Below are 14,631 nucleotides of genomic sequence, written 5' to 3'. Positions count from 1 at the left end.
GAAGGGAAATAATAAAATAATAAAAATATCAAACAATAAAATGTTCACGACGTTTCGACTGCAACACAAGCACTCATCATCAGGTGTGAAATCCACAGAAATACATTTTTCAAATTTTCTTGCTGTGATGAATATGAATCACCTGCAGTCACGATAGCTTTCAATCAAAATAGCAGTGATGTGCTGTGCACTCTTTGTTTTTCTTGCCGTATCGCTGTTCTTCTCTGTGTGTGCCTGTTTCCTTGTTTCTCTCTCTCTGTGTATTCTTGTGGCGAGATGTTAGTTACCTCGCTTGGTATACAGGACGTTGTGGGTTCAATCCCAACCCTGACGACTGCTGTATATTTGGAGCTTGCATGTTCTCCCCGTGGTCGCGTGGATTTTTCTCCGGGTCCTCCGGTTTTGACCTCCACATTTCGAAACTTGCGTTCAGAGTATTTGGCTGCTATACATTTCCACGTGATAGACCACTTTTGTTGAGCTATCATTTGTGATAGCCAGCTTGCTTCAGAAAAAGAGCTACATGGCTCAGTGGGTCTCATCTGGTGAAACAAAACATCGTTTTCAGTAGTTTCAACGTGTCTCTCAAACACAGACACACAGACAGCGGCTGCGTCCGCCTCTCCCAGCGGTGTTGCGAAGAAGCCACTGAACGTGGCTTAAATCATTTCCCCCCCGAATATTTTCCGGATCGCTTGTCGACCGGAGTCGGTGACACGTGACAAGTCGACAGCAGCCACAGGGAGATGTGTAAAGTGATCGGCGTTCCGGGCACGGAAATATACTCGGGGTCAAACGACCCCGAGTAAAACGAAGTCCTGGCTGTGAGCGAGCGAGCGAGCCACGGTGGAGGAACGGAAGAGGTAAAATCCTCAGTTGGGCACGTCCAACTGAGTTGGGGGTTAGACGGGCCCAGGCTGCTCGATACCGACAGGGGTAGGAACACGCGCTTGGAATCAATGCCAATCATATATTAACGCTGTGCGCCCTTCGGCGATCATACCCCTGCTATATTAAATATATTCAATACAAATACTGCAACAGAAACAGCCGAGCTGATAGGACATGGTCGTGTACATCATTGAATGGGAATACATTTTATTTTTACAGTATATAGATGCATCCAATCGATATCAATTACAGCCGAGTAAATTGTTGCGGCTGGATTTGTGCTGATTGTGTGGCGTGTGTGTGTGTAGTGTGCGTGTGTCGTGAATGTCGAGACACGCTAAAAGTTAATACCGCCAATGTTGTCTCGGTTGGATCAGAGATATTCAAAGGGGGGCTGGGGGGGGCACAATGGGGGAACTCGCCCCCCCCCCGCCCCAAACCTTTGAAACCCCAATAAATGACATTTTATTGATATTTACCATGGTGAATTTGAGTATATTGATATTTGCAATGGTAAATGTTAATATATTTATATATAAATTAATAAAAACAAATTCTATTTTCTCTGCTGAGACACAAAAACATGTGTTTATTGTATGAATTATTAACGTAGGGGCCCTCATTAAAATCGTGAAAGTTTATCCACCGCCACCCCTCCGCCCGCTACATTGTGTGCGAGGATCGTAAATATCGGGTTTCTTTTTTGGTTGTGTTTTTTTTTGTCATCCCTCCATTGATTCCCAACCATTGACCGCTGCGTCCCTGCGCCGCCACTTAGCGTTGTAACGACGCCGAGTACGTGTCAGGCCGGAGATTTAAAAAAAAAAATTAAAGCCGCGCGGTGCCACGGGGGCTGCAGTGTTCCTGGGATCTCGATGGAAGTGCAAATTGTGAACGCGTGCCTCCCTGGGGAGTCTGCAAATAAGACGCGCAGGGATGGAAGATTCACGAGCTCCCGCCTCGAGCACGGATCCGAGGGGATGGAGTCGCGGGCTTCGTTGCGCGGTCATGATTCCTGGAATCCCACAGCAGGAGGGGGGGGGGCGGTGGAGGGTGGGGGGGTCGGATGACCGCGACGTGATGTGCCCGGGCGATGTGGATCAGCTTGTCCCTATCCCACACCACACCACCACCGACCGATCGACACCCTAACGTCCCCCTTTAAAAAAAACTATTTCTATTTTAGCAGGTGAAACCCACTGAGCTATACAGCTGTTTTTTTCAGAAGCGACCTGGCCACTAATGATAGCTCAACAAAGTGTCCTATCATGTGGAAAGTTATAGCAGACAAATACTCTAAATGCACGTTCATTCTGAATGTGGAGGGGAAAACCGGAGGACCCGGAGAAAAATCAACGCGATCACGGAGAGAGAAACACGCAAACTCCGAATATGCAGGCGTCAGGGTTCGGGATGAAACCAACGACTTCCTGTATACCAGGCGAGCTCGTTAACATCTCGCCACCGTGGCGCTGACCCTTCTGTTTTTGTGCCGCACAGAGAAGATTATTTTTAACCCTCCAGAGCTAAAACACAGAGTGATCCATTTATAGATTTGTGGTATGCATCGTATCATTTTGCGTCGAACTCGGAGCCATTTCTTACAGGATGGGTCCAATCCTCTATACGCATCGGGTATTTCACCAGCGTCGGTTCAAGCAAAGCCCGACTCTGCTGATGACACACTGAATGTCGCCAACTGTTGTTTGTATTAAACCGATGCTGCTGATGCAGTCCCACAAGGCTGTGTGGCCGATGGGTTGTGTCATAAATACTTTGTATTTTTATTTATTATGTGGAGAGAGAAATATGGAAATGTAGTGTTTTTATGCAAAGAGACAAATGCGGAAAGAAAGCATTACTTATTTTATTATTAACATTTTCCACAAGGACGCTTCGTGCTTTTATTGGGGTTTGCATTTTTAGAGAGGTACAGGCGCAGCCCTGCAATTGCTTGCTCATGCCACCGCTGGCGGAAGGATCCCTACTGGAGGGAGCAACGGAGAGCATCTCACAGAGCGTGTTTTTGGCCTACTCTTCCACGCTGACAAGACGTCCTTGTAGACATCCATGTTTATAGACCTGACAGAAATAAGATATTGGCCTTCAAAATATATTGCTATAGAAGGATACTGCTGCATCTAAACTGGACTCAAAAATTTCGATTTAAAGCTATCGTGACTGCAGGGATTCATTTTCTTGGTTCTTTCGGTAAAGTCACGTAGAAGGGAAATAATTAAATAATACTATTTTAACACAATAAATACAATTCTCACGACGTTTCGGCCACAACGCAAGCAGTCGTCCTCTTATTATTTTATTATTTCCCTTCTACGCGACTTTACCGAAAGAACCAAGAAGATGGACTCAAAAAGCCATCAACGTAGACGCAAGAACAAGGTTGTACATAGAAGAAGACACCCTGATGATGCAGGCGGTGATGAGAAGTAAACTGGCACGATTGGAACACAGACATGTAGTGGGATGGACAACAACAACAGAACATTGAAAGTGTTGTTGTTCGGAAAAATGGAAGGAACCGGAAAGAGAAGAAGACCTCGCAGAGAACGGCTTGACGAGGACATTGCACGAAATCGGTGCCAGAAAGATGTGGCCACTACTTGAGCATCGTGGCACAAGACAGAGGAAAGTGAAAACAAATGGCGACATGTGCAATGGACACCTCCCGGCTATTTGCCCATGGATCGTGGTGATTGTTATAAATACCGCAATGATGTCTAATGCCTCACTTATTCTGCTTCCTCAACAACCGATTGAATGTCGTGAATGCGATGGCTTTGTATCTACAGGGGAGAGCGTTGAAATATTTAACATGTATTGGGATTGATGGGAGATGTGTAGAGGCCGTTAGAATTGAATGTTGATTTCTCTAAACATTACTCCCTATAATATTAGTGGGGTATCTGAAAACGGATCACCCTTCGTAAAATATTCACATGCATGTAAGGCCATTGTTGTCAATCCACTGCTGGATGAAGGCCTACCCATGCCGCAAGAGTCATGATGGGGTTTTTTTCACCATACTTCACCGCGCTGGTCAGTGCGGTTGGCGGAGGCGGGTAGCATGGGCGCGGGGGGGGGACATAAAAGTACAGTACAACAATGGGTTTTCCGAACTCCTCGTAGGTCCGCAGCAACCCTATAACAACCTGTTTGTAGATGGTGCTTGCCCAACCAGCTACTGTCCAGGCTGTCAACTCTGCATTGCTTACTATACCTGCCAAGATCAGGCGTCCTCCAGGTGATTTGGTCATATGCTAGCAATATATAACAGCATAATAAGAATAATGCCGATTTAACCATCAAGAGCCTTGAGACTCTTTTCCAGAAGGGTCCGGCATTGTTGGTATGTTTGAACAATTCCACCCTGCGAGTGTTTGGCATCACGTGGGAGGAAATCCACACGATCATCATCATCATCACGCTCACAATCATCAGCCAGTGTTATTTATCCACTGCTGGATGAAGGCTCCGCGTCGTCACCATTCCTACCACGTCGCTCCAACGCACGAGCCGATCCCATCGCTCCGACTCCGAGGTGGTCATCCCAACCGTGATACCTCGTTGGACTGTGATTCCATCACCAGTCTCATCCACCGTCTGCCGTTGCTGATGCATCCGGGCCCGAGTCCACTTATCTTAACCATCTTCACGATGTCTCGACAGTTCAACACGTAGGCTTTCACGACCAATATCATCCATAAACCCTATATTACGGACGATGTCCCGAATTTCCGTTTGTTTCTTTGATCCGTGCTTTATTCTGTCTGCCATTCAGTGCATTTCCCAGCATGCACCTCTCAATACTTATTTTAGTACTCGTCAGACTACTGTCTTGTCACCTCATTGTCTTGTCACCCCATTGTCTTGTACCTCATTGTCTTGTCGCCTCATTGTCTTGTCACTTCATTGTCTTGTCACCTCATTGTTTTGTCACCTCATTGTCTTGTCACCCCATTGTCTTGTACCTGATTGTCTTGTCGCCTCATTGTCTTGTCACTTCATTGTCTTGTCACCTCATTGTCTGGTCACCTCATTGTCTTGTCACCTCATTGTCTTGTCACTTCATTGTCTTGTCACCTCAATGTCTTGTCACCTCATTGTCTTGTCACCTCATTGTCTTTTCACCTCATTGTCTTGTCACCTCATTGTCTTGTCACCTCATTGTCTTGTCACCTCATTGTCTTGTCACCTCATTGTCTTGTCACCCCATTGTCGTGTCACCTCATTGTCTTGTCACCTCATTGTCTTGTCACCTCATTGTCTTGTCACCCCATTGTCGTGTCACCTCATTGTCTTGTCACCTCATTGTCTTGTCGCCTCATTGTCTTGTCACCTCATTGTCTTGTCACTTCATTGTCTTGTTGCCTCATTGTCTTGTCGCCTCATTGTCTTGTTGCCTCATTGTCTTGTCGCCTCATTGTCTTGTCGCCTCATTGTCTTGTCGCCTCATTGTCTTGTCACCTCATTGTCTTGTCACCTCATTGTCTTGTCACCTCATTGTCTTGTCACCTCATTGTCTTGTCGCCTCATTGTCTTGTCGCCTCATTGTCTTGTCACCTCATTGTCTTGTCACCTCATTGTCTTGTCACCTCATTGTCTTGTCACCTCATTGTCTTGTCAACTCATTGTCTTGTCACCTCATTGTCTTGTCACCTTATTGTCCCAGCGTCCATCTTTTTACCGCTATTTTGATATTTTTTTGAGGGGGCAGACTTTAGAGAAATGTCCTGTACGCTCTCAACAAAACCATCCCACCCGCGTGGATAATAGAAAAACAGTTATGCTGATAAAACACAAAAACGATCTCGATGCTGATTTGAAATTGTCTCCTTTATTGTCTCCTTTCTCAGCTCATGTGCATTTCCCGTGTGGTGAAGAACGCTTGGCCCATTTCTATCTTCCCCCCTCTTCATTGCGCAGTTGCATCGTCTGCACATTCCATCAGCTATGCCACCGTCCCTGACGTTCCAGGTTCGATTCGTGTCTCCTCCGCATGGATTCTTTGCGATGGCGGCGAGCGCGGTTAAATAATATTCAACACAGTCGTTCCTGAGTGAGTGAGTGAGTGGGGTTTGGGGGGGGGGTCTTTTAAAGGATTCATTCTGACGCGAAGTAAAACGAGATTTCTATCGTGTCGGTCACGCAGGCGTTCGGCACCCGTGGCTCCGCCGCACTCGTGATTCACAGTCGTTTTTGTCCATTGCGTTGCCGAGGCTGCAAACGTTCCAATCGTTGCGGCATGGCTTTCGGGAGGAGAGAGAGAGCCTCTGTTTTCCCCTCCGATGTTTGGCGAATGATAAGCACTTCTTTTTTTTGCAGAGTATTCTCTCTTTTTGTTATTGGAGAGTTCACACACGGCGGACGTGGAGCGATGGAATCGGCTCGTGTGTAGGCGGGCGACCGGTGGGTTTTCTGTGTCGCAGGGTCGTGAGAGGTGACGACGGCGTGGAGTGGAAGCCTCCATGCAACGGTGGATTGATCATGGCCGACAACGATGGTGATGAGAACAGTCAGAGAGAAGCGCGGTTTTCAGGGTTAGGCCGCATGTTGAGAACTTCTTATCTCGAGAGCTTTTGCCACGCACTACTGCGGGCATCTTCGACTACTGAAGCTCTTCAACTTTCTGAAGATGCCCGCCAGTAGTGTGTGACTCGACTTACGATCAACGGTGCCTGGAGCCGCAGATGTTCCAAACTTTTGAGCAACGAGCGGGCCCGCAAAAATACTACGTGTCACAATTATCGAGAGGGAATCTCTCCCGGAAAACCGCACCCCGTCTGTAGATTTTCCGGCGCCTTTCACGAAATCGCCGTGCGCTGTACGAAAGGCGCGGACGCCCGAAATTCCCAAATCATTTATCACCGTGCATCCCGGCCGGGCTCTGCTCCAGACCGGGTTAGCGGCCATGTGCCTGGACACGTCTCTCCCCTTCCTCCGGTCTGAGTCTCCCAGCCCCGTATCTTGTTAGATGCGCGCAAATCCCACGGGAGGTGACACGTGGCGTCGCACGAGAAGAGCCCCCCTCCTCCCCTCTTGCGCCGCCGGCTTCATTTTACACATGGCTTGTGCGGCCGTCGGTGCGTGAAGGCGGCTTAGCCGGGCGGGGGCCGGTGCAGCGCCACGGTCCCGCCAGAGAGCCGAGTTCGATGCCCGCATCACGGCCACCGACACCAGCGATGAATATTTGAACCGGTCCCTGAGCCTCAAATGAGTACCCGGTGTGGGTGCGTTAATACTGCCACTGGGGAGATGAGGCGGCTGGGTGTGGTGCTGGCCACCCAGCCCCTCGTGTGCCGTGCCAGCCTTCATAGGTACTGTACTCGCTAACAGCACTTGCTCCAAATCTATATTAAGGCTACGACGGTGTTCTTTGTCTTTGCGCGTGCACGGTTGTGTGGTTTTGTGTGAAAGAGTAGGCCAAATACCCTCCAGAGGGGCCCTCAAGAGGGAGATCTATTTATTCATATTATTTACTTATTTATGCAGGAAAGTCATTTTTTTCAGAAGCGTCCTGCTTTTTTTTATTTTAAGACTTTTTCAGTCATTCAAGGAGTGTTTACATGCGGGAGGAAACCTGAGCACGCGGGAAAAAAAACCCCCGCAAGTGCGAGGGAGCAGCGCTCTATCCCATACAGACGGAGCAGATCGAATCCCGTATTGGCCGCACCAGTCTCCTGGCGAGCCAAGGCATGGCACCTCGATGCCCACAGGAAGGGACTTTCACAGCATCTGTGCGGCGATCGGTTAACCCTCGCTACCGCCACAGTGCTCGGTTACAGGCAGCCACGTGTGTGGCCACCACCGCCTCTGCAGGCTGGGGAGACAGGAGGGAACAATTGCAAAGCACACACCACTGCGTTTAACTGCGACGAGTTAACGTGCAAGCGGCCAGGGATTTTTTTGCACAGCGTGGACTACGAAAGTCTATGAACTGCAAACTTTTTTTTATTTTACCAGGTAAGACCCACTGAGCTATATAGTTATTTCTCAGAATTGACTTAACACGTGGAAATGTCCAGCAGCCATATGCTCTAAATTTGGAGGGAAAAACTGAAGGACCCGGAGAAAAATCCACGTGACCACGGGGAGAACATGCAAACTCCAAATATAAATGATTCAGGGTCGGGATTAAGACCACGATCTTCTGTATACGAGGCGAGGTAGTTAACATCTCGCCACTGTGGCGCCCGCTGACCAACTCATATGGCCACCGGCCTAGAGGGGCCCTGGCTGGTTCTAATGTCATTCGGTGCTTCTGAACATTTCAATATTCTCAAAGGGAAACCCACAGAGTGACCTTGCTTATTGTTTTCGCCCAGTGATGTTCCTGTTGTGTTGTCACGACGACGTCACAATTCAGAACTCGAGATCACATGATGCCAGAACTATCACCTCAATGAGCACGAGGAGAGCTGGGCTGCTGTTAACGCCTGATGACGTCACATAAAGCTGTCAAGATCTTGCCTGCTTTTCAACATTCCTCCGTTTTGCTTAAGCAACTAATGAATTGACATATTTGCCCATGATGTGACAATTAAATTTGATTGGCTCTATCGGGTGGCTGAGGGGAAATTGACATTGTACCTCAACAAACTAATTATAATAATGATCAATCACAATATTGGTCATGAAAACCTGCAGAGAAAATTGATAATGATGGTGACAATAATGATGATGACAATGATGATGACAACAGTGATTATGAAGACAATGTTTATGACGACGACGATGATGATCAGGGATGATGTTATATGTATGTTGAACTTCTTTCGCGCATCAACTGGCTGCTGATCAGTCAGCATAGCCACATTCATTTCAGCCTGAGATTTACATCAATCGGTGGGTTCATTTCTGAGCTTGTTTAAATTATGCGTGCTAAAGGATTTATTTGGGAGCTCGTTTTAATTATATGGACTAAAGAATATTAAACGTGATTATTTTTTACCATGCAATGCACACTCGGAATGGGGCTGTTTTAAGGCGGACGCTATTCAAGGCAGGGCAGCCACATCCTCCAAAAAATATACGCGTGTGAGTGTGCACACAGTGGAGACACATATTCATAATTTCCGCTTAGAAGGTTAAAAGGATCAACCATAAAATAAAATGCTCTTGTAATTCCGCTGTCTTAATGGACTAATTTGCTTTAATGCATTTTGCGTGCACAACAGTGGCGGTTTGTCTCCGGCCATTTTTCGGGAAGATATTTCGGTCATTTCCTCTCTGTGAGATGCTCGCGAGGATTCTGTCCGGCTAAAAACCCCAAAAAGATCGCAAAGATACGAAGTCTATTCTCTCCCGCCCCCCCCCCCGCCGCCGCCCCCGCCTCTCCCCGAGGAGTAAGAGGTTACGTGAGCGATTGCTGAAAATGAAGGCAATTTGTTTTGGCGGTTCGGATTGGGTGAACGCGGCCTCGTCTCGTGCCGGCTACGGCGGTTAGCTTCCATAATTGTAGCTTATCAGGGGCACTTTACGCAAAACAATAACGGCCTCACTGCGCCCGCGCGCCACGTACTTTTGGGTGGCGTGGGTCGAATTTATTCAAACGAGCGGCACCGATTTACTGAAATTATACGTATAAGCACATGGCGTGTCATTAAGGGCCAGTATCTAGCTTGGCTGGTAAAGCAACAGGTTCGCCGTTCTCAAGGTTGTGTGATCAAGCCCCTGCCACGACTTGGCTCAAAATCATCATTATTATCAGCGCCCCTGACACTACGATGACGTGGAGTGAACATGCACAGTGTACCCACTGGGCAGCCAGAAGGTGGTGGCACAGGCCTGTAATCTGCAACTGTGGAGTCAGGCAGGGTTGGTGGATCTCTCAAATGAAGCAAAACTCCGATTTAAAGCTTTCGTGACTGCAGGGATTCATACTCTTAGGTTTATTCGGTAAAGTCACGTAGGTATTTTTTTAAATAAAAATAAATAATAATAGAAAAATTATAGAAAAAAAATAAATCACAGTGATTTATTCTTTTATTTCTATAACTTTTTCCTATTTTTTTTTTATTTTTTACCTACGTGACTTTACCGAAAAAACCTAAGAGTATAAAGACCTAAATTTAAATTTAAAGCTTTGGTGACTGCAGGGATTCATCTTCTTGGTTCTTTCGGTAAAGTCACGTAGAAGGGAAATAATGAAATAATAAAAATTAAACATAATAAGATACAATTCTCACGACGTTTCGGCCACAACGCAAGCAGCCGTCCTCAGGTGAAGAACAAGGCTGTCGGAAAGATAGCGTCATTCGGACGCTGTCTTATTTTTTTTATTTCCCTTCTACGTGACTTTACCGAAAGAACCAAGAAGATGCAAAACTCGCTTCCTCTGGGCACCCAGGAGGTGTCATATCCTGGCTCACCAGGTCATGACGGTGCAGCAAAGTGCAGACAACATCAGTTTCATGCGTATGGGATAGAGTGTTTCCCCACGCACACGTGGGTATTTCCCCAGTGCTCTAGTTTCCTCCCACGTGTATAAGCAGTCACTCATTGGTCGATAATACCTTAATATATAATAACACCTTAATATATAAAAGGCCGCAGGGCTTGGGGGGGAATTTTCCACCAGCTCGGCAAGCATGCGGCCTGCCCTTCCTGCTTATCTTTGGTTCCTCGTGCCTCTGAGTCAATGTCTCTGTTGAGAGTGACACAATGTTTTTGGTGATGTAAGTCGATTGTGTTGTGTGGGTAATTCGACGCCTTACTAGAATGCCCCATGTGCAGCTTCACGTTGCTTTGCAAGAGGTCGCCGTTGTGAATTGGCTAATTTTCTTTATTTAAACATTGGCGAAGTGGGGAGGGAGATATAGAGGGCTGTGGTGTGGAGTTGGTGTGGTATGCGCAAGTGAAACCCGGGTGGACGTTGTGAGAAAACGAAATGAATAGATTAAATATGATTGGGATGTGGGGTTACAGGAGAAAGGAAACAGCTGTTGCTATAGAAATATGAGAGAAGGGTTGCTGAGAGAGGAAGTGCTGGGCAATCTGATCAGGAAGGTGCGTATGAGCAGTGCCACGAAACAGGCAACCTCGGTCAGATTTTTCATAATCATGCTAATCGTACATATAGGGTGTAATTTTGAAGGCAATTACCTATAGTGTGAGAAAATATTGTATTTGTATGGAAAAAGGCCATGGTTGGACATACACATGAACCTTAACTCACCATTCCAGGCTGGATGTAACGTATGACGCCATAGTAGTCCATGCGCATTTCTCCCTTATCAAGAAAGGTGGACAAATTCTTTATATTTGAATTATTACAGTGCTAATTTGGTGGTGCAGGGCACTCAAGTCGGGTAATAAGCCACTTCACGATTTTTCGAATGATTGCCCACATCTGTAGAGTGTCCCTAACATGCAGCGCAAAATCATGAAATGTTCCCTCCCACGCGAGGTCCTATCACAAGTGGATCCCCTGGTGTAATTGTGATGATGAATGCGCAGGGGACAAGGGGCTGTTGAAGGGAAAGGGGAAGAGGTCGGAGGCAGATAAGTGGGTGGAACAACATTAACATTTGTAAAAGAGATGCTGATGACCACATGATGGCGAGGATTTGTCTTAGACATCACCCCTCAATTGTGAGGATCACACATCACACTGATTCAGTGGCTCTCGTCGTTTTTAGAATGGTGCACCCCTCCCCCACACCCATCAACACCACTGGTCCCTAGCATTTAACCCAGCAATAGATAGATAATGGCTGCTGATGATGAAGTGAGCACATTGGTAGATGGAGTTAGCGTCAAGTATTTAGAAACACGTGTTTAGAATATTTGGCTGCTATACATTTTCACGTCATAAGCCACTTCATTGAGCGATAATTTCTGACCACATCGCTTCTGAAAAATAACCATATAGTTCAGTGGGCCTTACCTGGTACATGTTTTTTGTTTATATGGTTAATAATAATAAAGATTAGTTTTCTATCGCGCCATAAAAATGACAAGCCTTTTCCAAGGGCACAGGACAAGCAATGACGAAACAATTCAACACGTACTTATAAAATGATGCTGCATCGACAGTGATGCACGGAGCACAGCAACCAACAAAACACTCAACACGTGCACCAACAACACCGTGGTCATAACAGACACAATATTTATAATAGGTGACATTTTGGGCAATGTCCCGTCGTCGTAGTACATTTTAAAACACGTTATTATGATTCCATTGCAATGAGAAAGAGGTGGCACCACTAACGGCTGGTGAATATGTTCGTTTTGAGTGAGATTTGAACACAGCCTTCACAATAAGTCGTCGAAACGCCTCCTTGTGAGTAGACAAACACAGAAGACTTTGATCGTCTGTGAAGATCACGGGCCGCAACCCTCAATCGCATCATCCGCACACAAACCATGGCAGCAGACAAAAATGGAAAATGAAAAACTCTCCGGTCAGTGTGTGATCGTGGTCGCCAAGAATAGAACCGTGGAACTTTTTGCCACTGAATTGCACAAATACAAAGGAGGAGGAGGCATCCTCGCAGCGATACGCTGAGCTACTCCTCATGAAATAATCGGGTACAACCACCTCATGGATCACAGCGGCAGCAGCGGCAGCATCTCGACACATTAGTGTTCCGATTTAAAGCTTTCGTGACTGCAGGGATTCATCTTCTTGGTTATTTCGGTAAAGTCACGTAGAAGGGAAGTAATAAAATAATAAAAATAAAACATATTATAATAATATAATAAAATGTGATTTTATGATGTTTTATTTTCATTATTTTATTACTTCCCTTCTACGTGACTTTACCGAAAGAGCCAAGAAGACATTAGTGTTCTTCACTCATTTTCAGGAGGGGGGCACTTTCGCCAATAAGACATCATCAGTGGTGAGGGCCGCCACACGTTTGAAACCATTGGGGGGTTTGACAGGACGTCAGGGGCCCCACGAAAGGCCACCAGGGGCCGTCAGTAGCCCGCGAGCCTTGCAATGAAGAACACTTCCTGAACATCAACATCAGCCATCTCACAATCGCATCACTGCCGTGTCTCTCGTCGCCATGCTTCACTATAGCGACCTCTCGTGGCAGGCTACGTCCTAGGCACCAAGATTGTGGCGTGTTCCAAAGGCCTCTCAGCTGTTGTTCATATAACGTTCAGTGTATCATCATGTACGGAACAAACACTGATATACTGGACATGAAACACGTTACAGTTACTACAGAACTGTGCTTAGGAAGGGTCAGTGTCGATACTTTGCGCAATATTTTTTTTTCTGAAGTTCAGCTTGTGAACGCAAATGCGTTATTATGAATGAGCAGTAAGCTTTGTTATAATTTAACATCACGTGTGGATGTGATTGCGTGCGGTTCAAAATATGTGTTGTTGACTTTTATGTTTACGTCTCTATAATTAAGATAAACAATTGGATAAAAATAAAATGTTTGAAAAATAAAGTGTTTCCGCCCGGTTTCGAACCGGGGACCTTTCGCGTGTGAGGCGAACGTGATAACCACTACACTACGGAAACTTGCCATGAGAAGGAGATCTAAATGATCGGTTTTAATCTTGGTAATATTGGAAGGGGGCGTCCATAAATTACGTCTTGCGATTTTGGACGATTTTTGACCCCCCCCCCCTCAAATGTGACGTCACAAAAAAATAAAACTTGCTTCAAATCGCTTTAAACTATTGTCATTGTAGTGCGTATTTAATGTGGCGCTGCACTCTGATGTTGTAGGAGAAAACATTTATTAAAAAGTCTATTTAATTAAGTAGAACGTGTTGTCTATATTTATTTAAAGTTGCGCATTTTGATGTGACGTCACATTTTTCACCCCCCCCCCCTCTCGTCACACATCGTCACAAATGTGTGACCCCCCCCCCAGGTGCGTGACGTCATTTATGGACGGCCCCTAAGGCAGATCTCTCTCCATAATTTGTGATCATAAGCATCTTTTTCCGTTCAGTGTATAAGCATGTACGGAATAAAAGACTGATATTACTGTACACTAAACACATTACAGGCACAACGGTACTGTGCTTATGAAGTGTCGGTGTTAATAAATTGCACAACAAGTTTTTTTTAAAGTTAAACTTGTTCGTTATTATGACTTTACCGAAAGAACCAACGAGTAGTAACGAAAACTTAAAATCTAGCTTATGAATGAGCAGTAAGCGTTGTTAAAATTTAACATCACGCCATGTGGATGTGATTCAATGGGCGCGGTTCTAAAACATTAGCATTTCTTCTCGAGTTTTATTTCGAAGATACATAAAAAAAATAAAAAAAATGTTTCCGCCCGGTTTCGAACCGGGGACCTTTCGCGTGTGAGGCGAACGTGATAACCACTACACTACGGAAACTCGCCATGAGAGGGCCACCTCGAGATGGCCTGTTATCATCGATTCTGGATAACATTGGAGGGTCAATAGGTCAATAATGGATTACGCCAGATTTTTCGATTTAAAGCTTTCGTGACTGCCGGGATTCATATTTTTTGTTCTATCGGTAAAGCCACGTAGAAGGAAAATAATAAAATAAAATAAAAACATAATAAAATTAACGCCGTGAGAAATTTTTTTTGTCTTTTTTTTATTTTATTATTTCCCTTCTATGTGACTTTACCGAAAGAACCAAGTATATAACTATGCAACATGTTTATTTACAGTACATGTAGAGACAGAATGAAGTGCTGATTATATTTGACGTTTTATCCATAACAGCGCGTTTGTGTTGACGGGCATTGCTTTGTTTTTGTA

General features: G+C 45.6%; 2 non-coding genes across 2 annotated transcripts; both read right to left on the bottom strand.

Moving 5' to 3' along the window:
* Positions 1–13,326: 13,326 nt before the first annotated feature.
* TRNAV-CAC (transfer RNA valine (anticodon CAC)) lies at positions 13,327–13,399 on the bottom strand. The gene has a single exon. It is a non-coding gene; the product is annotated as a tRNA-Val (tRNA).
* Positions 13,400–14,162: 763 nt separating this feature from the next.
* Positions 14,163–14,235, bottom strand: TRNAV-CAC (transfer RNA valine (anticodon CAC)). The gene has a single exon. It is a non-coding gene; the product is annotated as a tRNA-Val (tRNA).
* Positions 14,236–14,631: the final 396 nt, after the last annotated feature.

Source organism: Lampetra fluviatilis, chromosome 39 (genome assembly GCF_964198595.1).
Source record: "Lampetra fluviatilis chromosome 39, kcLamFluv1.1, whole genome shotgun sequence".
NCBI lineage: Eukaryota > Metazoa > Chordata > Hyperoartia > Petromyzontiformes > Petromyzontidae > Lampetra > Lampetra fluviatilis.
This window is presented reverse-complemented; position numbering and strand designations above follow the sequence as displayed.